This window comes from Canis aureus, chromosome 1, assembly GCF_053574225.1.
Source record: "Canis aureus isolate CA01 chromosome 1, VMU_Caureus_v.1.0, whole genome shotgun sequence".
In the NCBI taxonomy this organism is placed as follows: domain Eukaryota; kingdom Metazoa; phylum Chordata; class Mammalia; order Carnivora; family Canidae; genus Canis; species Canis aureus.
Window position 1 is genome coordinate 51,329,373 of NC_135611.1, and position 27,062 is coordinate 51,356,434.

The 27,062-nt window shown below is 36.0% G+C and overlaps 1 protein-coding gene and 1 pseudogene across 1 annotated transcript in view; one reads left to right on the forward strand and one right to left on the reverse strand.

Moving 5' to 3' along the window:
• The window catches only part of PRKN (parkin RBR E3 ubiquitin protein ligase), a 1,299,642-nt gene that overhangs the window by 920,624 nt on the left and 351,956 nt on the right, over nt 1-27,062 (reverse strand). The window lies entirely within an intron of this gene.
• Nucleotides 25,816-26,653, forward strand: LOC144284767 (fructose-bisphosphate aldolase A pseudogene; annotated as a pseudogene).

Consider the following 27,062-nt stretch of genomic DNA (forward strand, 5'->3'; position numbering starts at 1 on the left):
TTGGCATTCAACCAAATGAGGACACCTCTGGGAAGGAAATTATTCAAGATCACCTCTGGGAAGGAAAACCCCTCTGTTTCTCCTCATATTACTCAAGATCACCTCAAGGAAAACCCCTCTGTTTCTCCTCATATTACTCAAGATCACCTCAAGGAAAACCCCTCTGTTTCCCCTCATATTACTCCACAGCAGCACCAGGTTCAACCGTAAAAGTTTTCCCTTTATCTTAGCCCTCAGCCTGTGGCTCATCATGAGCCTTGGAATCCTTGTTATTTAACTTTTCTTTGACCTGTTCTTTCCATTCGACTCGCCGGCCCATGTTCCCTCCCCAATTTTTATTCTTCGGCTTTTGTCCTTGTTGACCTCATTGTAACTGCCTTGTGTCATTTCTCCAATCTGTCAAGAGCATTTGGAATTCCGATCCCATCCCCCAGGTTTTGCTACCCCATTTGACTTTATGACATTCTGATGCAAGGTGAGCATGTACCTATTCAATCATCCCAGTCACTGATGGAGATGTTTACCAGTCCTGGGCACAGGCTGACCCTGGCGCCACATCACCTGTGTCTGCCAAGCTAATGGCATGCCATTATTAATTACTCCTTAGGAGAAGTGTAGAGGATGACGGGGATACCATACCTCTAACAGTCCCAAGTGGAGAAGCACCTCTCTCATGAGCTTCTGTGAGGTTCACTTACATGACTGGTTTCTGATCTATTAGAGGCCATAGAGTCTTTGAGTAATAGATAAAAGCTATAGACTCTCTTTCCCCAAAGATGTACATGCACATGTACCATAACATTTTGCATATAATTTTAGAGGATTAAAGGACTTCCTTTGAAGTATCTGTGGAGCACCTAGAGATCTAGAGCATTCGGATATCTTCAAATACTGCAGCATATACACTATCTTGGAAATTAATGTATGTTTAATGTTATGTTAGTAGCTGCTAGAAGAAATTATAATTTAAAGGTCAATCTTCAATATGGAGGATACCACAAATACACCTTAAATTTTTCTTGATTAAATTATAACATCAGAAAAAAGAAAGAATTTTTCATGTGTTTAAATGAAAATGATTTTTTTCCTGCTGAAATAAGGTGAAATCAACTTTTCTAATTGTGGTAAAATACACATAATATAAATTTGATCATCTTAACCATTTTTAAGTATGCAGTTCAGTAGTTTAAGCATATTAACTTTGTTGTGCAACCAGTCTCCAGAACCTTTTCGTCTTGCAAAACTGAAACTATATGCAGATTAAAGAACAACTCTCCATTTCCCCCTCACTCCAGTCCCTTACAACCACCATTCTCTTTTCTTTCTATGATTTTGTCTAATCTACACACCTCACATAACTGGAATCATACAGTGTTTGTCTCATTTTGTCTGACTTATTTCATTTAGCATAATGACATCAAGGTTCATTCTTATAGTAGTATTTGTTAAAATTTCCATTCTTTTTTAGGGCTGAATAATAATACTCCATTGTGTGTATATATTTATATATTATATACACGCCCCACATTTTGTATATCCATTCATCCTTCAGTGGACACTTGGGTTGTTTCCACCTTTTGGCTTCCGTGAAAAATGCTGCTATAAACATAGGTGTGCAAAATAAAGTTTTTAATAAAGAAATCTTACTGCTTATGTCAAAGCTATTGCACTTAATATTTTCAGATTTAAGGTTTTTTTAAATGCTTATCATTTTTATTGCTATAGGTAACAGACATGTAGAAAAGTATATGAAATAACTCAATGGATTATGAAAAAGTGAAGTCATGCAACCATCAACCAAATCAAGAAATAAAAAAGGTCCTGTGCAGAACTTACTTTCTACTACATGCCAGATATTTCTCATACAAAGTTTATTTGGTCTCCCCAACAGTGCTTTCAAGAACATATTATTATCTCTATATTCTAAGTCGAATAAAGGGGAGATTAGAGAATGTTGTACAATGTCACATAACAAGGGACAGAATTGGGTGGGAATCTAAAGAGAAGCTTTTCTCCCCCATACCTCCACATCTGATTAGACTAGGAAAAGGCCAGTTGACTCAATTAAACTCATCAACTGTATTAAAAATTACCAGAAGCATATATCTTACTGATATTTGCTTAACGGCCACATTGTCTATCCTTTTGATATTCTTCACAGTAACCCAGTATTCTAATTTTGCCCTCCAGAGTTAAATAGATACATTAACATTTCTATAGGAGAGTTCCTAAATGTGAATACTTATTCCAGGATTTCTTCCAAGATTCCCTCACTGAAATAGGGTCTCCAGACTAACTGCCTTCCTGATAGTCCTCTTCTGGCCACCTTCTAGTTTCTCAATGAACTCTGTACTGTTTGGTCTAGAACTAACATTGTATTTTAGACATTCCCTATCCAGCCCAATGACCATTCATTCATTCATTCATTCAACAAATATTTAGAGCTTTCCATGTGTTAGGAGCTGCTCCATACTACACCACCTCAGACAAATGATTAATGCAGAGAAGATTACAGACACATTTTCATAGTCTTACCACTCTGTTGTCTCATATTGACATTGGGATCAACTAAAACCCCAAGTGTCTTTCACATGAACCACTGGCAAGTAGGGTCTTCATCATTCTACATTTACGTAATGGTTTTTGTGAAACCAAATTTGGATGCTACCTTCACCGTAGATTCCACATTTTACTGGAGTAATCTTTTAAAATTGGTATTTGGGTTTATCAACAGATTCCGAGATAAAAAAAAATTGTAGGACTTAAAAGTTAGAATTTTATCTACTTGAGAAAACAAATCCTGCCCTCTTTTATATACCTCTCTTTGCTGAAAAACAAATAAATAAAATATTTTATTTCTTTCAAGATGTTTTACACCTTACAATCATTATCACTTCTGCTTTACAAAACACAGTACACTGACACCAGGAGTAATTAAAATGCTAGTAGAAACTAAATGTTTCTTTAAACTGAAATCTTTTCTTTCCTATGTGCTAAAAATGGTAATTTATCTGACTTCATCACAATTTTTCAAAACAAGAAAGTAGTTCTTGAAGTAGCTTAATTTACTTAGAAAACACCTGAACAGTAAATGGGAACTTTTTTTCTTCCACTAATTGAACAAATACAAATAATGATTCAGAAAGTTGAAAGTGGTAAAGTAGCTAAGACAAATTATTATAATCATGACTTAAGGGAAAGTACAAATAACCTACAACCAATACAACCAATTGCATCAAGAGTTGGGTTGTCAGATACGGGTACTAAAAATACAAAGAACTCGGTTAAATTTGAACATTGTATTTCATTTCATTTCATTTATAATTCAACTATAACTGCTGTCCATTTATCTGGCAACCAGTATGCAATGACTTTGGACATGGCAATTATTAATTAACAAAGACATTAATCAGAATTATTTTTTCTACCAGAATTTATTACCTGAAAAAAAGGTAACTAATGTAACTTAATATTTGAGTTTTGCAAATTTGGAAGTCAGAGGTTTTTGTTTTTCTTTGTTTCATTTGTTTCTTTGAAATTGCTTTAAAATAGAAGGGACATAAAAAGAGCTCAGAGATGCCAGATGTTATTTTTACTATATCCAGTCATTTCTTAAAATTATATAGATAGAAAAAGGTCACATAGTGGATGTATATATACACACACATACATACATACATTTTGCTTATCCATTCATGGGCATTTGGGTTGTTCCACCTTTTGGCTACTGAGAATAATGATGCTATATGAACATGGGTGTGCAAGTATTTGTTCAAGTGTCTGCTTTCAATTCTTTTGAGTTTATAGCTGGAGGTGGAATGCTAGATCATATAATATTCTATGTTTAAGTTTTTGAGAAACCACCATACTGTGTTTTCCACAGTGGCCACATCATTTTTCAAACCCATCAGCAATACATAAGAGTTCCAGTTTCTCAACATCCTCAGCAACCTGTTATTTCCTATTTTCTGTTTTGTTTTGTTCTGTTTTTGGTAATTGCCATCCTAATGGATGTGAAATGGTATTTCACAGAAGTTTTGAGTTGCATTTCCCTAATGTTTAGTGATGTTGGAGTATCTTTTTATAAAAGTGCTTATTGGTCTGGCTATGAAGATATGAAAGTTAAATATTATAAACATAGCAACAATTTCAACAGGCCAAAGAAATATTTGTGAAGGCAAAAACTAATAAAAAAGGGATGCCTGGGTAGTTCAGTTGGTCACTTACTCTTAGTTTCAGTTCAGTTCATGATCTCATGGTCCTGAGATCAAGCCTGGTGTCAGGCTCCACACTCAGTGAGGAGTCTACTTTAGATTCTCTCTCTCTTTCTCCCTCTGCCCCTTCCCCCAAACTCTCTCTCTCAAATAAATGTCTTTTAAAAAATAATAAAATAATTCAAATAGGTGACTTTCTAATGACACTCATCACCATGGTATGTTTAGTAGTGGATGAAACTGGAGGGTATTATGTTGAGTGAAATAAGTCAATCGGAGAAGGACAAACATTATATGGTCTCATTCATTTGGGGAATATAAATAATAGTGAAAGGGAATAGAGGGGAAGGGAGAAGAAATGGGTAGGAAATATCAGAAAGGGAGACAGAACATGAGAGACTCCTAACTCTGGGAAACGAACTAGGGGTGATGGAAGGGGAGGAGGGCGGGGGATGGGGGTGACTGGTTGGCGGGCACTTAGGGGGGCACTTGACAGGATGAGCACTGGGTGTTATTCTGTATGTTGGCAAATTGAACACCAATAAAAAATAAATTTATTATTAAAAAAAGTAGTGAAAAGTTGAAAAAGAAACTTTAAAATCCCAATACAGAGGAATTGCTCAAGTATGTCACAAAGCACTGATACTACGAAGTACTAGATAAAAGGAAAATAAATCTCACTTTCAGTGGGTATTTAACAACATGGGAAACTAACAGAATGCTACAGGATAAGAGTGTGAAAGACTTGAAAGAGATACATCAAAATGTTTATTGTGATTATTTTTAAGATTTCATGAATAAGGTTTGTTTTATTCTTTACATATTCTTCATCATGGTACTTAATAAATACTCGTCAACTAAACACTGAATTTTAGTTTTTTTTTAACATTGTTCGCTTAAATAATAAAAAATAATAATACATTTAGTTTAGAGTTAAACTTTTAGTAAAGTGTTTTTAAATTCTGGCTATATATGAGAATCACTCAAGGAGCTGTAAATACTGTAAATACTGTATTATAAAATACTATAAATAACTAGTACTTCTCCAGATCAACTATCTCAGAAATTTAGGGTGGAGCCCAGGTGTCTGTGATATTAATTCACCATAAGAATTGAGAACAACTATCACGGAAAATATTCATGAATTAGTCTATCTTGGAAGTGGATCCTCTGGCTTTGGTTGCCCCAGATGATCAAAGATGAACCATCCAGCTGAATCTAAATCCCTAAAGTCACAAAATCAAGAGTAAAATAACTTGTTTTAATGCTCTAAGTTTTGAGGTTATTACTTAAGCAACAATAATTAAATCACTTAATATCTTTTCCAATAAGAATGCACCAGGAACTATGCAAATTCATAACATTCATTACCTCTTTAACTTCCATAATAATCCAGTAAGGAAAATGCATTATCCCAAATGAAAACAGGCTAGGAATAGTTTAAAAAGTTGCTCTTGTAGAGCCCAATCCAAGTCATTAGTATATTAACGATTACCTAATATGAAGTAGAATAAATTCAGGTAGACAATTATGTGGTAATATAAATACACAATCATTCGCCTTCATTAGCATGGTTCTTTCTCAACTAATTTAAACACTCAGGATTTACACTGTCAGTTACTCTAAGTAGGTTATAGATTAGTTTCAATTTCTGGTGATTTTCATTTTCATAAAAAGAAATAGATTCATTTACCCATAAAATACTTTATTATACCCTCAAATTTTGATTTTATTTATTTTAGCCTTACTTGGTTTATGAGTCAATCACCAAATAAATACAAAAAACATAAATAAGAAGAGACTATCCCATGAAGGCTGGCCACTGGGAAAAGTAGAATAGGAAACTGTTGGAATTCAAAAGGATAAGCATAATTTTGTTAGTCCCAAAACTCCAGCACTCTCTAGCCCTACGGCTTTTCGTGTGTCACTTAATCTCTCTGATGGCTGATCTTCTCATTCATAAAATGTATATTCTGGGAACTAATTGAGTTAATCATTATAACAGGCTCATCATAATGATTGATATATATCAGTAGATATTCAATAAATACTAACTTTTCCATTCTATATTATAAGAAACTGGCTTATATTGGAGACTCTTAAGGGATAGTGGTATATGAGGGCAAATGGATTCATTCATGAAAAATTATGACAACTTTCACATTATAAGACATATATATGAAGCAACTAGTTTTTGTTTTGAAATAAATACAAACTATTCTCATATAAAGTAATATAAAAGTAAATAAAAACTGCATTTCTGCTAAATCGACTATCATAATTAAAATACCAATGGCATAGAAGCAATACTTAGAGAAATAAAACATATGCTCTCCTATGACCAGCAATCCTAATAGTAACTATGTATCACAGAAATTGATCAATAGCACAGAGTAGAGAACCCCACATGTAAGGGCAATAGGTTGCAGATAAAAGTGAAAAGGCAATTCAGTGGAGAAAAAGTCTTTCCCATAAATGGTGTTGGAACAATCAAGCATCTATATGCAAACAAAAGAACACCAATCAAGCTTTGATACATACCAAGTATGATGTACAAAAATTAATTCAAAAAGAATCATAGACGTCCATGTAGTACACAAAATAATAAAATATTTAAAGAAAACATAGGAAAAATTTTTGTACCTTACAGATAAATAGTCCTGAGATATGACACCAAAAGTATTACCTATTTAAAAGAAAACTTCCAAATTGTATCTAATAAAAAAAATTTAAAATTTTCTCTTTGAAAGATACTATCAGGAGAATGAAAAGATAAAACAAACCAGTATCTGTAATGATAAAAAAAGAAACTTCCATATCTGATTAAAGAAAAATCCTTTCATCTAGAGCAAAAAATTCTAAAAAAAATCAATAATAAAAATACAAACACCAAAACCAATGTGTGCAAAACACTTCAAAAGACAGTTCACCAAATATGTATGGATGGCAAATAGGTACATAAAAAGATAGACACCATCAGTAGCCATTAAAAATGCAAATCAACACCTAAGACACCACTACACACCTATTAGAATTGCTAAAAATGAAAGACTAACCATACTGAGAGTTGGCCAGGATGTAAGATGGTAAACAGTTTAGCACTTCTAGGTATTACCCAAAAGAAATGAAACTATATTCTGAACTATTAGAAAGCTGATTAATACATTCCTAAATAATTTATGAGTAAAAGGAGAAATCAAAAGGGAAATTCTGAAGTGAATGAAAATGAAGACAATCTATATCAAAATTTATAGGATGCAGCTAAAGCTGAAGTTTATATATGACTAAACACCTATATAGAAAAAAAAATGAGACATTTTCTATATAGGTGTTTAGCTTGCTCTTTGAGAAGATTAGTAAATTTACACACCTTATAAGACTTATTAGGAAAAAAGAGAAGATACAAATCATCAATAGCAAGAACAAGAGATGTTGTGGCATCACAATAGATTCTACATATATTAAAAATACAACAGAATGTTATGAAGAACTTTACCCTGATAAATTTGGCAACTTAGATAAAATCGACAAATTCCTTGAAAGGCAAAGAAAAACTACTAAATCTCAAGCAATAAAAATAGAAACCTGAATAGTCATCTGTCCATTATAGAAACTAAATTTGCCAAACTGATTCCATCACTCTAGAAAACAGTATGGAAGTTCCTCAAAATGTTAAAAATAGAACTATCCTATGACCCAGCAATTGCATTACCAGGTATTTATCCAAAAGATACAAAAACAGTATTTCGAAGGAGCACATGCACCCTTATGTTTACAGCAGTAATGTCCACAATAGTCAAAATATGGAAAAAGCCAGATATCCATCGATGGATAAATGGATGTAAAAGACGTGATATATATACACGATGGAATATCACTCAGCCATCAAAAAGAATGAAATCTTGCCATTTGCAATGACATGAATGGAACTAGAGTGTATTCTGCTAAGTGAAATATGTCAGTCAGAGAATGACAAGGACCATATGATTTCACTCATAGGTGGAATATAAGAAATAATACATATGAATATAGGGGAAAAGAAGGGAAAACAAAATAAGATAAAAACAGAGAGGGAGACAAACCACAAGAGACTCTTAACTATAAGGAACAAACTGAGGGTTGCTAGAGGGGGAGGCAGGTAGGAGGATGGTGCAATTGGGTTATGGGCATCAAGAAGGATGCATGCTACAATGAGCAGTGGGTGTTATATGCAACTGATGATTCACTACATTCTAACCCTGTAATTAATAATACACTATATGTCAAATAACTTGAATTTAAATAAAACCTTAAAAAACACCTCAATTTGTAGTAAAAACTTCACACAAAGAAAACTCCAGGCTCAGATTCTTTCAGTGGTAATTCAAACATTTAAGGAAGAATTCATACCAATTTTACACAAATTTGGGGGAAATATGAAGACAAGGAAGTATTTTGCAATTCATTATTTCCAGCCAATATTACTTAGATGCAAAAGCAATACAAAGATATTATAAGAAAACCAATTAATGTGAATTCACTCTATTTATAGATGGAAAAAAGAAACTACATGATCACCTCAATAGATTTAAAATAAAGCATTTGATGAAACCCAATACCCATTCCTCATAAAATCTCACAGCAAGTTAGGAATAGAAAACTTTCTCAACTTGGTAAAGAGCATCGATGAAAATCTACAGCTAACATCATACAAACTTCATACAATTAATGATGAAAGACTGAACACTTCCAAGATCAAAGCCATTATCAGTTTTATCATTGCAACCAGCATTAAACTGGAGGCTATGCCCAGTGCAATAAGGCGAGAAAAAATAATAACAAAAGGCATGAAAATTAGGGGAAAAAGTAAAACTTTCATTCCCAAAGTCAAGATTGCCTCCATAAAAATTCCTATAGAATCAACAAAAAAGCTGCTAAAATTAAGTGACTTTATCAAGAATTCAGATTACAAAGTCAAGATATAAAGTATCTAAAATTGAAAGAACACCATTTACAAGAGAATCAAAAATATAAAATACTCCAGAACAAATTTGACATTTTATAAGAACCATTGCCAAGTGAAACTAGAGAAGATCTAAATAAATGAAGTGATATCATATTCTAGAATTGGATAGTTCAAGATTGTTAAAATGTCAGTACTTCCCCAAGGTAATCTGTAGATTCCCAATCAAAATCCTAAAGGATTTGGAAGAAAATGATGTGCTAATTCTAAAATTCACATGGAAAAGCTGAAGACCTAGAATAATCAAAAATACTTTGAAAATGTACAACAAAATTGAAGAAGAAGCACTATCTGTTTCAAGTCTTATTATAAAGCTATAGTAAAGTTATAACACCTATTATGGTATTAGCATCAACATATAAAAATATATCAATGAAACACAAAGATAGTAAAATTACACATATATGGACAATTGATTCTTGGTGAAGCCTGAAAGGCAATTCAATAGATAAAGGGTAGTCTTTAAACAAATAGTGCTGGAACAACTGGATATTCATTGCAAAAATTTGAACTTTGAGCAGTATCTTTTACTACATATTTAAAAAAAAAACAAAAAAACAAAAACAACGTGTGATGTGCCTATATGAAAACACCTAAAGCTGGAAATATACCTTTTTATCTTAAATAGTTATTATTTATTTATTTATTTATTTATTTATTTATTTATTTAAGAGAGAGAGAGTGAGCTCATGCATGTGCATGTTGGGGGCAGGGCAGTGGGAGAGGGAGAAAAAATGTCAAACAGCCTCAGCACTATGCACAGAACCTGACACAGGTTCTATCTCACCCCACTGAGATCTGACCTGAGGCCAAACCAAGAGTGATGCTTAACTGACTGAGCTACCCAGCCACCCTTGGAAAAAATACTTTAAAAAAATATAGAGAAAAAATTCTGTATGATCTTGGTTTAGGCAAATAGTTCTAAGAACTATTCAAAGTAAGATCAGTAAAAGAATAAATTGATAACTTAGACTTCATCAGAGTGAAAAGCTTCTGTTCCTTGAAAGACACAATGGTGGGCAGCCCGGGTGGCTCAGCGGTTTAGCATCACCTTCAGCCCGGGGCCTGATCCTGGAGACCCAGAATTGAGTCCCATGTCCCTGCATGGAGCCTGCTTCTCCCTCTGCCTGTGTCTCTGTCTCTGTCTCTGTCTCTCTCTCTCTCTGTCTCTAATGAATAAATAAAAATATAATCTTAAAAAAAGACACAATGGAATGAAAAAACAAGCCAAATATTGGGAGAATGTCTTCACACAGGATATATGTGATGTATGGTATGCATACAGAATATATAAGAACTCTCAAATCTCAGTAAGACAACGAACAACCTAACTAAAATTACTGAGCAAAAGATTTCAACAAATACTTCATCAAAGATACATGGGTGGCAAATCAGTACATGAAAAGATGCTCAACATCATTAGTCACTAGGGAAATGCAAATTAAAACCACAATAAGATACTTCTTCAAACCTATTAGAGTGGTTAAAATAAAAGAAAAAAAACTAATTATAGTAAATACAAGGATGTGGAGTAACTATAACCCTAAACTGGAATACTATATTTTGGAAATATAAAATAACAACCATTTTGGAAAAGGGCTTGGCAATTTTTAAAAACTAAAACCTACACCTGTCAAACGATTCAGCTAATTTACTCCTAAAAGGAAAGCATACATGTATTCAATGATTTATTCACAAATATTCATAGTAGCTTTATTTATAATACTGAAATAGCTTAAAAATTGATTAAAAACAAAAGTCCATTAACAGGTGAATAGGTAAACCAGTTGTAGCTAATACACACAATAGAACACACTCTGCAAAAAGGAATGATGCACTAACAACATGAATGAACTTCAAAATAACTGTGCTTAATAAGCCAGACGAAGGAGTCCATACCATGTGGTTACATTTACATAGAATTCTAGAAAAGGCAAACTAATCTAGAGTGACAGAAACAGATCAGCAGTTGCCTGGGGATGGGAGGAGAGGCGGGAGGAAGGAAGAAGCTGCAAAGGACACAAGCGGCTTCCAGGAGTGATTATTTGTTCACAACTTTGCCTGTGGTGATGGTTTCCTGGAAATATAATATGCTAAAACTTAAAAGTGTGTGTATTCTAGATATGTGCACTTGATTGGTGTCAGTTACACCTCAATAAATCTAAAAAAGAAAAAACCCAGAAAATATTTTTTAACCATTTTCTTTAATGGATAAGGCATATATAATAAAATGAAGGCTGATAGGAAGAGCATAGAAATCTTATCAATATCAACAAGGCTTTGTAAATTGCACGAGGAGTCCACAGGTGTTTGGTTAATTCTGCTTTACAAATACATATACATTAGAAACGTTCTTAAGCATAAAATAATAAGTATAAAAATTATAGATCCTAGTATACAATTAATGCAGTCAACATTTTACAATGGTGTGCATATGTGTATGTGTGAGATTGTAGATCTGGGATGAAGAGAAAAAGACAAAAGAAAAAACCTTGCATAAACCAATTATTATATTGTGCTGTGAACTAGTAAGTCTGATTAATTCAACTCTTTGCATCTGATATAAAACAAACAAAATCACTACTGGCTTTTAAATCCACTGGGTTATTTCTCAGTAATTTAATTTTATAAACAAAATAAGCATGCAAATCTAAGCAGACCTGGGATATTTCATTTTGGAAAAAAAGTATCCATATCTACATAAGGAGTAACGTTATTTTTAAATTAAATGACTGATTTCAAAAGGAAGTTTTGTTTTTAGTAACTTGATTAGTGACAGCTAAAGGACCCGTTAGCTGCAGAGCTCACGCCATGGCCGCTGAAAGGGCGGACACTCTCCATCTAAGCTTCCTCAATGTAAAGAGATCCAGAAAAACAGCTTTTTTTCCTCTAACACTCTGTTTGGCTGGTTAACACAAGTTATTGATCCTGGGATTTAGGGTCGCCAAATACTTCCTTAATTAAGAGCTCCAGATTATTGACTATCCCCATTCCCCCTGGGCCTCTTAGTCCTACGTGAGATTAGAAACCCTCTGTACCATTTCTCAGCTCATCTCAAGGGAAACACCTCAATTTACTATAAAAACAGCAATGGCTCACTCGTGACTTCATCTTAGTGGGTCAGGAACCCTGCTCCCTACATCTCTTCTATGTTCCCAGGGCCAAGCAATACCTGCAGCAGGATTTCACGGCCACTGTGTAACCCCTGTGTGACCACGGGATGCTCCTGGTGACACCCATGACTGAGCTGAGCACAATCCTGCAACTGCCCTGTAAGGTCAGTCCGACAAGCCAGCCAGCCTGAAACACTGTTTTGAGTTTTCCAAATTTTGTATTCATTCTAGACACCTGTAAATGTTAGCAGCTATTTTTAAAGTACATAAGGATGTTTTGAGAAAAAAAAAAAAACATGTAGGTATTATTGCTTATTTATTTCAACAATTAATTACTTTGAAAGTTATTCTATATTCTTCAGCTATTCAAAATTGACCTTATGACATTTTTATTTTTTAAAAGATTTTATTTATTTATTTGAGAGACAGAGGTTGGAGGGAAGAGCAGAAGAGGGACTCTGCGTTGAACATGAAGCCAGCCCCCTATTTGAGGCTCAATCCCATGACCCTGAGATCATGACCTGAGCTAAAACCAAGAGTCGGATGCTCAACCGACTGAGACACCCAGGTGCCCCAAACTTATGACATTTCTAAAGATCGTTGGTTTACTTTAGGGGAAGAGTCACATTTGAAAAGAATATGCCAAATTCAATCTGTACAAAATTTTAAATTACATTAAACTGTACGATTCTAAATTGATTGAAAACCTTATTATCAGAGAACCTAAAATGTGAAGATCTTTTCAGACATCCACAGCAATAAAATGAACATCCACATATAAACCAGTGATGTCTACTAGTGACTGTACAAAGCGATAGCTGTCCAGAGCTCAGTGAAACGCAAGCCATCAAATCAGACACTGCTGACAGTAGGAAGTTGGCAGGATGAATAATTTGTAAGGTCCAAAGCATAGTAGCACATTCAAATCCCCTGAATAAAACTTAATAGGTAGTAGATAGGGCTGCGAAGCAATGCTTACATCATTTGATTTGCCGTATTGTTACAAGTTATGCCAAAGACTCAGAAGACAATGGAAATACGTCAATCATAATGCAGAAAGATTTTTTTTTAAAACAACAATATTCAAATGTTCCCAGGGATTATGAGTCAGATAAAATTAGGTTGTGCAGTATTTTTATGTAATGTTTTGTGTGATACATTTACCTAAAGGCTTATCCTAAAGCAGTATGTTTCTGCTTTTATCAATTGCCTGAGGATGAAAACGTATCAATGATTTTAGAAATTTTAAACCTCTTTAATATTTGCATGATATTAGATGAGCTATAATCACATATAAAACTACCTCCTAGAAAGCTTTTGAGAATTGCTTTTGCCTGCGGACTCTGGCACTCACACTTCCAGAGATTAGAAATATATTCCATTAAAAAGAGTTTTCCTTTTGCCCATAGAAATCAAACAAGCTTTGTTAAACTGTGAGGCAGAAAAGGAACTATTATAAATCGGTTATAACCTCCTTCATTGATTAAGTTAACTTATCATAAATTAGAAAACAATCTCAGAAATGAAAAAGCCACATGGCCACGTGGTTGTCACAACATTAATATACTAAATTGAGGGAGAAAATCACATTTCCATAGATTGAAACCGGTTTCCATGCAATGCTCAATGATTGGGTTTTCTGACTTGACTGGCTTCCATGAAGACAGTGGCTGGCTATGAAAATAAACTCATGTAAAGAGAGCATGGTCAAAAAACGCTTAACCACACAGTTTTTTTTTTACCTTTTTTAGACTGATTTTACGTTAACATTTTCCTCTAAATTCATCCCATTATTACACATTTTTCTTACATTCCTCTTAGGTAAAATATTATTTCCTTGCTATAAATAATCTTTCTATAGTTAAAGTACTCTACTATTTCATGATCTAACAAAAACAGAATTTAAATTATAGCCATGTACTATGAAATGGTGCCCTGCCATTCTAACCTTTCTATGCTTTGTTTCCTTCTTTTTCAATATGGAAAATAAGGGCCATTTGTATGCTGAATATTGATCAGAAGAGAAAAATATATGAGGTATGAGTTTTACCCTGACTAGTGACTTTACATTTGCTCAGTAACAGTTACCACATCAATCACTTAATCCTGCAATATAAGTTCTTTTTTTCATAAGAAAAGTATTGTTTTTTGTTTGTTATGTTTTTTAAGAAGAATGAGTAATTGGATTTTCTTCAGAGTTCACAAAACCCAAGAAAGAAGATATACTGAAAACTGCTTGCTTAAAAATGTCAAGGCTTTGATAGTGGTTTCCTTGATGGCTTTAATGTTTTGGTAAACTCTGAGTGTGGAGTGCCTGGGTGGCTCAGTTGGTTAAGTGTCTGCCTTTGGCTGTCAATTCCAGATATGCTTGTTTAGATTAACAGGACTTCAGACACCTGGGTGGCTCAGCGGTTGAGCATCTGCCTTCCACTCAGGGCATCATCCCAGGGTCCTAGAATCCAGTCCTGCATCAGGCTCCCCACAGGGAGCCTGCTTCTCCCTCTGCCTATGTCTCTGCCTCTCACTCTCTCTGTCATGAATAAATAAAATTAAAAAAAAAAAAAAGAAATAGCTCATTCTGTCAAGAATCTCCCAGTCTAGAGAAGAAAAGAGCCTAGCAAATAAAGGACTTGGCATATGTACAAGTGCTGAGCCAGCAGCAGAAACACAGGAATAAATGAATGAGTGGGGACACTGTGATAGCTCCTCTTAGAAGAAACAGAGCCTAGGAAAAGCTTCACAGAGAGGTGACAGTTGAAGTTGGCCTTGAGGAATGAGAAGACTGTGTCCATTGGAAGAGGAAGGAGGAATTAGCACAGTGGAAGGTGGAGGTATACCCCAAGCACAGAAAACAGCACGGTCAGAGGCACAGACCAGGAACTCGTCCAGTCCACCTGCCCCATGAGCACAAGTTGTGTCATGGGAGCTCCACTCCCTTGACAAGGGTGTTGTTTTTTCTCTTCCACTTAATTATTATCCAGCCTCTTATCCATAACAAATTACATTGTTAACAGGTGGTAGGACCAAGACAATTAAAAGGCCTTGGTGAAAAAGGCCAATATTTGGTAAAATGCTTTCTCTGTCAATATATATGTGTGTGGCGGGGAGACACCTGGGTGGCTCAATGGTTGAGCATCTTCCTTCAGCTCAGGGCATGATCCCAGAGTCCAGGGATTAAATCCTACATCAGGCTCCCCATGAGGAGTCTGCTTCTCCCTCTGCCTCTCTCTCTCTCTCTGTATCTCTCACGAATAAATAAAGTCTTTAAAAATATGTGTGTGTGTGTGTGTGTGTGTGTGTGAGAGAGAGAGAGAGAGAGAGAGAGAGAGACCATGTAAAAATCTGCCATTGTTTAATTCCTAAGTATGGAGGCTAACTCCTTTGTTATTGTCAAAATAACTAAGTGATTGCACAGACACAACCAAAAATAATGTGCTGGTTTTCCTAACGGTAAAATAACTCCAGCCTATATAAAGGTAATGTGGGAGTGAAAATAGGGGAGGGGCTGGAATAGGGTGACCACAGCTGGCCTTTGCCAAGGCCCAAAAGAGAAGACCTAGGTGTGAGCCTCAGGTACTTACTCAAAAAAACAGCTGAAATGGGAGGCGGTAGTTCTGATAGCTACTGGGCATATGCGTTTTAAGAGCTCCAATTTATGGCCTCAAACTTTTCCATAAGTATGTCTTCTTTTAAGATTACAGGAACCAAAGGAAAGGTATAAAATATAATTGACACCAATATGACCCTACCCTGGTAGAAGGGACTCTGACTGCTGAGCATCAGCCCTGACCCTGGTGATGCTTTTTATCTCCCAAGGTGATTTTAAATATTTATATTAAATTAATTTTATATATTAAATATGTCTTTATCTACTATTGTTTTATTTTTTAAGAGAATATAAGGAGAAGAAACAAACTTTTGCTCTAGGTCCTTCTCAATAGTTGACAGATCATTAGAGTAACAGGGTCTCTAAAATTCAAAGGAATCAGGGGCATCTGATGGCTCAGTTCTTTAAGATTCTGATGCTTAATTTCAGCGCAGGTCATGATCTCAGAGCTGTGAGATCAAATCCCACGTGGGGCTGTGCACTGAGCAGGGAAACTGCTTCAAGATTTTCTCTCTCCCTCTGCCCCTCCTCCGTGCATGCACGCTCTCTAAAACTCAATCAATCAATCAATCAAAGGAATAAAAAAACACTACGATGAAAAATTCAATGACTCTCTGTATTTTACATATTCTTTGGCACAATAAGATAAATCCCCTAAAGTAATTTAAATGTAATTTTAAGACTTGAGAATCTATATCAGTATAGCCAAGATAACATATGTAAAGTCACTGAATCAGAGATAATAATAGTTGGAGAAGCCCTCAAAAGCTATCTTGTCTACCTAATCAGATGCAGGAATCTTTTCTCAGCAGTTAGGCCAAGTAGACAACCAATTCCCTCTTAAACCCTTCCAATGGCAGGAACTTTACCATCTTATAACATAATCCATCCCACGGTTGAATAGTTCTGGCCCTTACAAAGGAAATCTCCATCTTCATAGCTTCCATTCTTCAATCCAAACTCCATCCCCTGGAGTCTCAAGAACAAGTCAGCTGTTTAAAAATTCATGTGTCTTCCCATATTTTAAGTATTTATCATACCCCTCTATAATTCTTTTTTCCAGACTCTATGATCATATTTTCATGTGATGTGGTATCCATCTAGGCCTTCTCCTCCACTCTTTCTTTGGAAGTGGTATAGTATGTATGATAAAGTCCTTTGAAATTGTACAGATTTGAATGGGCATTGACAATGGAAGCTAATTTTATTTATTAACATTTTTCCTATACCTAAAAAATGGCTTTCTCTTATTTTATATTGGTGTAATAGCTTTTTACAAAATAAAGGAAAAACAAAGAAACAATGGCTTTGAATGATACACTGGAACAGATGGATTTAACAGATGTATTCAGAACATTCCATCCTAAAACAGCAGAATACACATTCTTTTCAAGTGCACACAGAACACTCTCCAGAATAGCTCACATATTAGGACACAAAACAAGCCTCAATACACTCAAGAAGATCGATAATACCATGCATCGTTTCTGACCACAACACTATAAAACAAGAAGGCAACTACAATAAAAAACTTTGGCAAGACCACCAATACATGCAGCACTTGTGTTTAACTAACATGCTATCAAACACTGAATGGGTCAACCAGGAAACAAAAGAAGAAAGAAAAAAGATACATGAAAACAAATGAAAATGAAAATACAGTGTCCTAAAAACTTTGGGATACAGCAAAGTGATTCAAAGAGGGAAGTTTACATCAATACAGGCCTATCTCAAGAAGAAAAATCTCAAAAACCCAACCTAATTTTACACCTAAAAAAAGTTTAAAAAAAAGAACAAAAAAGAGAACCTAAAACTAGGAGAAGGAAGGAAATAATAAAGATTAGAGCAGAAATAAATGAAATAGAAACTAAGAAAACAATATAAGAGATCAATGAAACCAGAAGCTGGTTCTTTGCATAAATCAATAAAATTGATAAACCTCTACACAGGTTTATCAAGAAAAAAATAAAATCGCAAATGTGAGAGGAGAAATAACAGCCAACACCATAGAAATACAAACAAGCATAAGAGAATTTTATAAAATATTAGATGCCAAAAAAAATTGGACAATACAGAAGAAATGGATAAATTCCTAGAAACATATAAACTAAAACAGGAAGAAACAGAAAATTAGAACAGATCAATAGCCAGCAAAGAAATTGATTAGGAATCAAAAAACATCCAACAAACAAAAATCCATAACTGGATGGCTTCACAGAGGAGTTCTACCAAACACTTAAAAAAGGGTTAATACCTATTCTTCTCAAACTATTCCAAAAAATAAAAGAGGGAGGAAAACTACCAAAATCATTCTATGAGGCCAGCATTACACTGATACAAAACCAGATAAAGAGGAGTGTCTGGGTGGCACAGTTGGTCTGACTCTTGATTTTGGTTCAGGCTATTATCTCGGGTCATGAGATCAAGCCCTGCATGGGGCTCTGCACTCAGTGTGAAGAGTGCTTGAGATTCTCTCTCCCTCTCCTTCTGCCTCTCCTGCCCATGCTCTTGTGCTCTCTCTTTCTCCCTAAAATAAATAAATCTTTAAAAAACAACAAAGGTACCCCTAAAAAAGAGAACTACAGTTCAATATCCCTGATGAATATAGTTGCAAACATCTTCAAGAAAATGTTAGCAAACCAAATTCAGTAATACATTAAAAAAAAAATCAATCTCCATGATGAAGTGATTTATTCCTGGGTTGCAACGGTAGTTCGATATTCATAAATCAATCAACATGACATATCACACCAATAAGAGAAAGGATAAGAACTATATGAACATTTCAATAGATTCAGAAAAGTATTTGACAAAGTACATCTGCTCATGATAAAAACCCTCAAAAAAAGTTTAGAAAGAACATAACTCAACATAATAAAGGGCAAATATGAATAACCCACAGCTGATATCATCCTTAATTTGGAATAACTTAGAGTTTTTCCCCTAAGTTTAGGAACAAAACAAGGATATCCACTCTCAACACTTTAACTCTACATAGCACTGGAAGTCCTAGCCACAGCAGTCAGACAACAACAACAATAAAAAATAAATAAAAGGCGTCCAAATTGGTAAGGAAGAAGTAAAACTTTCACTGTTAGCGATGGCATGATGCTATATATTGAGAGCCTGAAAGGCTCTACCAAAAAATTGCTAAAATTGATAAAAGAATTCAGTAAAGTTGGAGGGTACAGAATGAATGTACAAAAACCTGTTGCATTTCTATACAGCAATAACAAATAAGCTGAAAGAGAAATTGAGAAAATAATATCATTAGCTACTGCACCAAAAATAGTAAGATACCTAAGAATAAACCTAACCAAAGAGGTGAAAGACCTATACTCTGAAAATTATAAAACACTGATGAAATAAACTGAAGATGACACAAAGAAATGGAAAAACATTCCATGCTCATGGATTGTAAGAAAAAAAAATATTCTTAAAATGTCTATACTATCCAAAGAAATCTACACATTTAATGCAATCCCTATCACAATACCAACAGCATTTATTCACAGACCCAGAAGAAACAATCCTAAAATGTGTATGGGACCACAGAAGACCCTGAGTAGCAAAAGCAATCTTGAAAAAGAGAAGCAAGTCTGGAAGCATCACAATTCTGGACTTCAAGTTATATTACAAAATTGTAGTGACCAAACCAGTATGCTACTGGCATAAGAACAGACACACAAATCAATATAACAGAGTAGAAAACCCAGAAATGAACCCACAATTCCACAGTCAATTAATCTCTGACAAAGCAGAGAAGAATATCCAATGAGAAAAAGTCTCTTCAACAAAAGGTTTTGGGATAACTGGACAGCAACATGCAAAAGAATGAAACTAAATCACTCTCTTACACCATAAACAAAAGTAAATTCAAAATGAATTAAAGATCTAAACGTGAGACATGAAACCATAAAATTCCTAGAAGATAACACAGGCGGTAACCTTTCTGACATTGACCATAACAACATTTTCTAGATATGCTCCTGGGCAAGGGAAATTAAAGCAAAAATAAACTATTGGAATTTCATCAAAATAAACAGCTTCTGCACAACAAAGGAAACAATCAACAGAACCAAAAGGCAACCTACAGAATGGGAAAAGATATTTGCAAATGACATATTCAATAAAAGATTAATATCTAAAATATATGGAGAACTTACAAAACTCAACACTCAAAAAACAAATAATCCAATTTAAAAATGGGAAGAAGAGATGAGTAGACTTTTTTTTTTCAAAAGGAGACATATAGATGGTCAACAGACATATGAAAAGACGTTCAACATCACTCATCATCAGGGAAATTAAAATCAAAATTACAATGCCATATCACTTCACACCTGTCAGAATGGCTAAAATCAATAACATAAGAAACAACAAGGGTTTGCAAGGATGTGAAGAAAAAGGAACCCTTGTGTACCATTGATGGAAATGCAAACTGGTGCAGCCACTCTGGAAAACAGTATGCAGGTTCCCTAAAAAGTTAAAAATAGAACTATCATAGGATCTAGCAATTACATTACTGGGTGTTACCCAAAGAATGCAAAAATACTAATTCAAAGGGATACATGCACCCCTTTGTTTATAGCAGCATTACTTAAAATAGCCAAGATATGGAAGCAACCGAAGTGTCCATTGATTGAAGAATGGATAAAAAAGATGTGGTATAGATATACAATGGATTATTATTCAGCTCTTTAAAAAAAAGAATGAAATCTTGCCATTCACAAGGACATGAATAGAGCTAGAGAGTATAATGCTAAGCAAAATAAGTCAGTGAAAGGCAAATGCCATATGATTTCACTCATATGTGGAATTTAAGAACCAAAGGAGCATAGGGGGGAAAGAGAGAGAGAGAGAGAGAGAGAGAGAGAAACTAAGAAACAGACTCTTAAGTCTAGAGAACAAACTCATGGTTTGTACCAGAAGGGAGGTGGATGGGGAGATGGGGTAAATAGGTGATGGGGATGAAGGAGGGCGCTTGTGATGAGCATCGGGTGTTGTATGGAATAGTTGAATGAACTGGACACCTGACACTAAGATTACACTGTGTTAACTATGGAATTAAAATAAAACTTAAAAAAAAAAAAAAACACAAAGAGCTTTGGCATTGTCTCTGCTAAACGTCAACCTGTTGCTTGAGCTCACAATTTTAACTGTGAAGGCTTATCTGCATTCTATTTCCTGAGCCTGTCACCCATCGAATCTGCTGCTCCTTCCATCTCAGAGTCAAGTCTGTTAAGCATTTTTCCCGTGTTTTCATACAAGCAGACAGAAAAGGTTTGAAGCACAGAAGAACTAAACAGGAGTCCTCGACTCGCCACTGGAGACTTCCCTCTGTTTCAACTGTGCCATTGTATTTAAGTGAAGTTGTTGCAGGAGCTATAAATCCACCTAACTCTCCTCTCCTTTCTGTAAAAGACAAGAAGGGGAACAAGTGCATGCTGATTGATACACTCTCACCTGGACAACTCAAAGAAGGGCTTTCAGTCACACTTACCACATAAAGAATGTGAGTTGTAGAGGGCATCAATGTCTCATCTCAAGCCACAGAGCCAGGTGATAAGTAGGACAACTGTTGATACAGGCTTGGGTAACCCCCAAGCCCATGCTCCGATTCTTGGGTCCTCACTTACTCACAGACATGTCAAGAGAAGAAGCACATGGGGAAGCCAGATATTCCACTCCAGGCTTTCCTCTATCACTGTACTCACATTTAAAATTATTATTATTACATAAACAATCTTTCTATTCATCATCACTACCCTCTCTCAGCACTCACAAACTACTACTCTAATCCTTTCACAGTTTGCCAGACATAGTGACTAATTCACCTATTGGCAGCTGCCCTGAAAACAGGAACAGTATCAATTCACGTCCACCCTTCTACTGCCCTTGTCCAACATCTGGGCACACACAAATCTCCCAGTGCCCACTCGCCTCCAGACACATATGTCTGTGGTGTTTAACAAACTTATTAAGATATGCCAAACATTTCATATCTTTCTTTTAAACATTTCATATTTTGGAGCACTGGGGTGGCTCAGTGGTTTGGCTCAGGTCATGATCCTGGGGTCCTGGGATCGAGTCCCGCATTGCACTCCCTGGAGACCCTACTCTTCCGCCATCTTGCCCCTCCTCTCCGCATTGCATTCCCTGAAAGGAGCCTGCTTCTCCCTCTACTTATGTCACCGTGTCTCTCATGAATAAATAAATAAAATATTTAAATAAATAAATAAATAAATAAATAAATAAATAAATAAAATTTCAGCTTAGTGCTCATAAAAATGCATGATCAAAATGGCACTTTCTCCAGTTACACATCATACATCAATAGTTTGAGAACTTCCAAATTTCAAGGATAAAATAAAATTTCAAAACAAAATGAGATGACAGACTTACAAACATCATTGTATTACCAGCTTTTATTTTTGCCAAATATATATTTAAAATCACCATCATTTTACGTCAACAGAGGAGAACATGCACCATCCTAGAGTGAGACTGAATTCTTTAAAACAAGAAAACTTTTTTAAATTGAATAAACATAGTATATAATAATTTCTTCACAGAGATCTATTTATTTTTTTTTTTATGGCTCACTGCTGACTTAGATAATGCCTCTTTATCCTCCCCTGTAGCATAGTTAAAAGAGGGCCTGGCATCTGGTTGGCTTGCCATTCCTAAAGATGAAGAAAGCACCATGAATGGTGAATCCATGCAAGGTAAATCTAGAGTGACCAGAGTATGGGGTACTGGGACATGGGATTTTGAGTGCTAACAACAGAAACGTCCTAGATAAACTGGGATGAGCTGGTCACCGGGGGAAACTGGAAGCAAGGGCAGTGACAACCATGGCAGGACAATCTCCAGATCTCCACCTGCGAAGTGCTGGAGTAGCAACCAGGAGTATTACATCTATTCAAAATAAGTTCTGAAGCCTGTGCATGCCTTCTTTTGATATCTAATTTGGTGTTTCCATAAAGCAACAGAGACTGTACATTAAAACTTTTTAAAAGTATAAAATGTTCATGTTACTCTATCTTCTACATTTTTTCTTCTGGAAATATGTCTCCACATACTCTCAATGCCAATTTCAGTACATGTTCTGACTATAACCAACCCCCCTCTCTCTGGATGCCTCAGGGGAATGTTTCGGTAATGGAGAGTACTGTATCCAAACAGTCTTTACAATTTTAAAAGTTAAAGCCACCCATCTGCTGCTTATGACAGTGCCAACTGCAAAGGATTGAACTGATAAAGATGCACACCATAATGCTAATTCTCTGCACGAAGGAGGAATGAAAAGTATGTGTCAAAAATCTGAACATGATTGATGCCTGCCACCTCATCAAGACTGTCTCTCACATTTAATTTCACTTGATGATTTCAGATTACACATGGAATGGGCGGCAGGTGTTTGAGATTGCCTAACTAGTACAACACTTGTTTTCAGCAAAGGTGAAGCAGGTGAATCTCTGCCTCCGAGATTCCATGAAATATAATAGACCTTGATGTGACTTAAGAAAGACTCGGGTAAGGGCGCCTGGGTGGCTCAGTCCATTAAGCAGATGACTCTTGGTTTCTCCTCAGGTCATGATCTCATGGGCTCTGCACTCAGGAGGGAATCTGCTTGAAAATTATCTCCTTCTGCCCCTCCCCTACCCTTCTCTCTCTTTCTCTCTCTAGAATAAGTGAATAAATCTTAAAAAAACAACAACTCAAGTGCTCAGCCCCACCCCCAGAGACAATAAAACCCTAAATGTAAGGTATGGCTCAAGCCACTTTCAAAGGCACTGGTAGGTCCTCAAGATGCTAAAATTTGAGAATCACTGCTCTAGTCATTGTTAAGGCATTGAATTGTTTCAATCAGTTTTAGAAAAATTTATCTACATTTAAAAAAAAAAAGTAGATCACTTGGTTTTCTCACTGTCTGGTTGAGAATGCTAAAGTTAGGTCAGAGGTTTGTAATAAGAGGAACTCTTGACTTATATGATTATTTCCGAAGCACACAATACTTTTCAAACATTACTCTTACAACTGTTATAGGTACAAATATTTAATTAGCAAATTCTTATCGCTAAAAAGGAACCACAGATGTTGACTTGAAAATAATCTCCTTGGATCCCTGGGTGGCGCAGCGGTTTGGCGCCTGCCTTTGGCCCAGGGCGCGATCCTGGAGACCCGGGATCGAATCCCACGTCGGGCTCCCGGTGCATGGAGCCTGCTTCTCCCTCTGCCTGTGTCTCTGCCTCTCTCTCTCTCTCTCTGTGTGTGACTATCGTAAATAAATAAAAATTTAAAAAAAAAAAAAAGAAAATAATCTCCTTAAGCCACAAGATTGTAAACTCAACCTGGCAAACCATTTAGTATGAATTGACCTAATTAGGGAAGGGCCTTTCAAATATTCAAATATTTCTATTACAAACACCACTGAAGATACCAGTTAGGAAGAGTTACCTGGTCTCCCCACTTCTACCCAGGGTATTTGAAATTGTGTTAGTGTTTGCATAAATATTTAAAATGTTTTACCTTCAACACAACAGGTGCTAAGCACTTCATCATCATCTTTTCAGAGTTCAACAGATTTGGGTCCATTCCTTACACAAATGAACTTACTTATAAAAATGTGCTATTAATGCTGCTATATTAGCATGGAATGGATAATCTTAGTTATTTTTGGACTTAATTGACATCAAATAAATTGTGAGGGATTTGAGAAGAACAGAGGAAGGGCTGGCAGCTCCGCAGCTTCTGTCCAACACTTACACTGAGCAGCATTTCCCGCAGAGCCCCCATCCCACTGGCAGCTGTAGTACCAGCAGGTCCTGATCCATCATCATCACTCCCCGGCCCCATACTGGCTGCTGGGACACATGGGTCTATGAACAACCACCTAATACCTTAGCATTCATATAAGAAAAACACACAGGAACTGAGAGGAAATCAGGGAGAATGAACACAATCAATAGAAAATTAGACTGAAGAAATTTAAGTTAAAGGGCATGAGATTACAGACTATTTTAATGAAACATGGGTCTATTAACTTTTAGGGCAAAGTAACAGGGCACTTCTCTTGCACACTCTTTTAGTGTGAAACTTTTAAATTAATGGTGGAGTGGTTTTTAAAAGCAATTAAATTAAAAAAAAAACATGAAGCTTCTTGAATCTTGAAACTACAGTGTTTGGGATTATAAAAATGTGCTTACGAGCCACCTGGGTGGCTCAGTTGGTTAAGCATCTGACTCTTGATTTCAACTCAGGTCATGCTCTCCGGGTGTTGGGATCCACACTGGGCGTGAAGCCTGTTTACAGTTCTCTCTTACCCCCTCCTCACCATTCTCTCTCCCTCTCAAGAAAAAAAAAAAAAAAACAAAACTGCATAATTGACAGAGAATTTTGATACTAACAGTAGTGAAATTTTATAATACACATCGTACCACTTCTGCTTAACAAAATACTGCCATGCAAAAATGTTTTATTAATGTATTACATAATGCATTTATACTTCATTATAATTACTATAAATGCATTTTTAAGCTTTTTAAGGCTTCAAGAAGATAAATCTAAAACTTAATTTCAGTATAAATTTTGAGCATGCCAAGGGGATGAGGGCTTATATGTTATAAATAACAATGAATGGGGACAATGATTTGCACAAAAGGAAAATAAGGATTTGTCCCTGACTTCCAGATTCTTACAATCTTCTTGGAGAGACAAATATTCATACACAACCACAACAGGAGAAAATAGGCTAATAGCAAAATCTCAAAAGAACTAATTCATGATTTCTAGAATTCTATAGTATTTCATGTGAATGGCAAAAGTCATTGCCAAGTGGCACTGTGTGCTAAAAATTGGGGAACACCCCCCTCAGCCCTTGCCATCATAGAAAATGTCAATGTTCTGGCCTGTTATGCCAGCATCTGTCAGCAGAATGGCATCATGCCCATTATGGAATCTGAGATCCTCCCTGATGGGGACTATGACTTGAAGCGCTGTCAGTATGTAACCAAGAAGGTGCTGGCTGCTGTCTACAAGGCTCTGAGTGACCACCACATCTACCTGGAAGGCACTTTGCTGAAGCCCAATATGATAACCCTAGGCCATGCCTGCACCCACAAATATTCTCATGAGGAAATTGCCATGGCAACTGTCACAGCACTGCACCACACAGTGCCCCCCACTGTTCCTGGGATAACCTTCCCATCAGGAGGCCAGAGTGAGGAGGAGGCATCCATCAACCTCAATGCCATCAACAAGTGCCCCCTGCTGAAGCCATGGGCCCTGACCTTCTCCTATGGCCGAGCCCTACAGGCTTCTGCCCTGAAGGCCTGGGGTAGAAAGAAGGAGAACCTGAAGGCTGCCCAGGAAGGGTAGATCAAGCGAGCCCTGGCCAACAGCCTTGCCTGTTAAGGAAAGTACACCCCAAGTGGTCAGGCCGGGGCTGCAGCCAGTGAGTGAGTCCCTCTTCATCTTTAACCATGCCTACTAAGCAGAGGTGTTCTAAGGCTGCCCCCTCAACACTCCAGCCCCTGCCCTCTCCCACACTCACTCTTGAAGAGAGGGCCTCACCTGGGGCTCCAGGCTGCTCTTTCCCATCACTTTGGCCTCCCACATGACATTGGTATGTGGTGTTGTCTGTATATGCTAATTCCATCGCTCTTTCCAGCCCACTGCCATTAAACAACTATTTAAGGGGGTAAAAAAAAAAGTCAGAAGAGCTCACTAACTCTGTATTTTTTATTCAAATTATTCATACTTCCTCTATTTTAAATAATTTGGATAAAATACCCTAACAGGAACTCTGTCTTGATGAGTAAACTTATTCAACTTTATTCGAAAGTTTATTGCTCCAATAATTGGTTGGAAAAGTTGATTTTTTAAAGGGTTGTGAGTAAAAAAGATATAGTCAAACCAAAATGAAATTCTTCCAGAATAGGATTCCCCATTAAAAATTAACAGATATCTGACAGAGTCATCTCTGAAAATGGTTATACAATTTAAGTATATAATTCTGTAGTACAAAACCATTCCTAATGTCATCTCTACCATTGAAAGTCAAATGTTCTTCTAAATCTAAGTAATAATTGAATTAACATTGTGGAAGAATTGATTTTTTA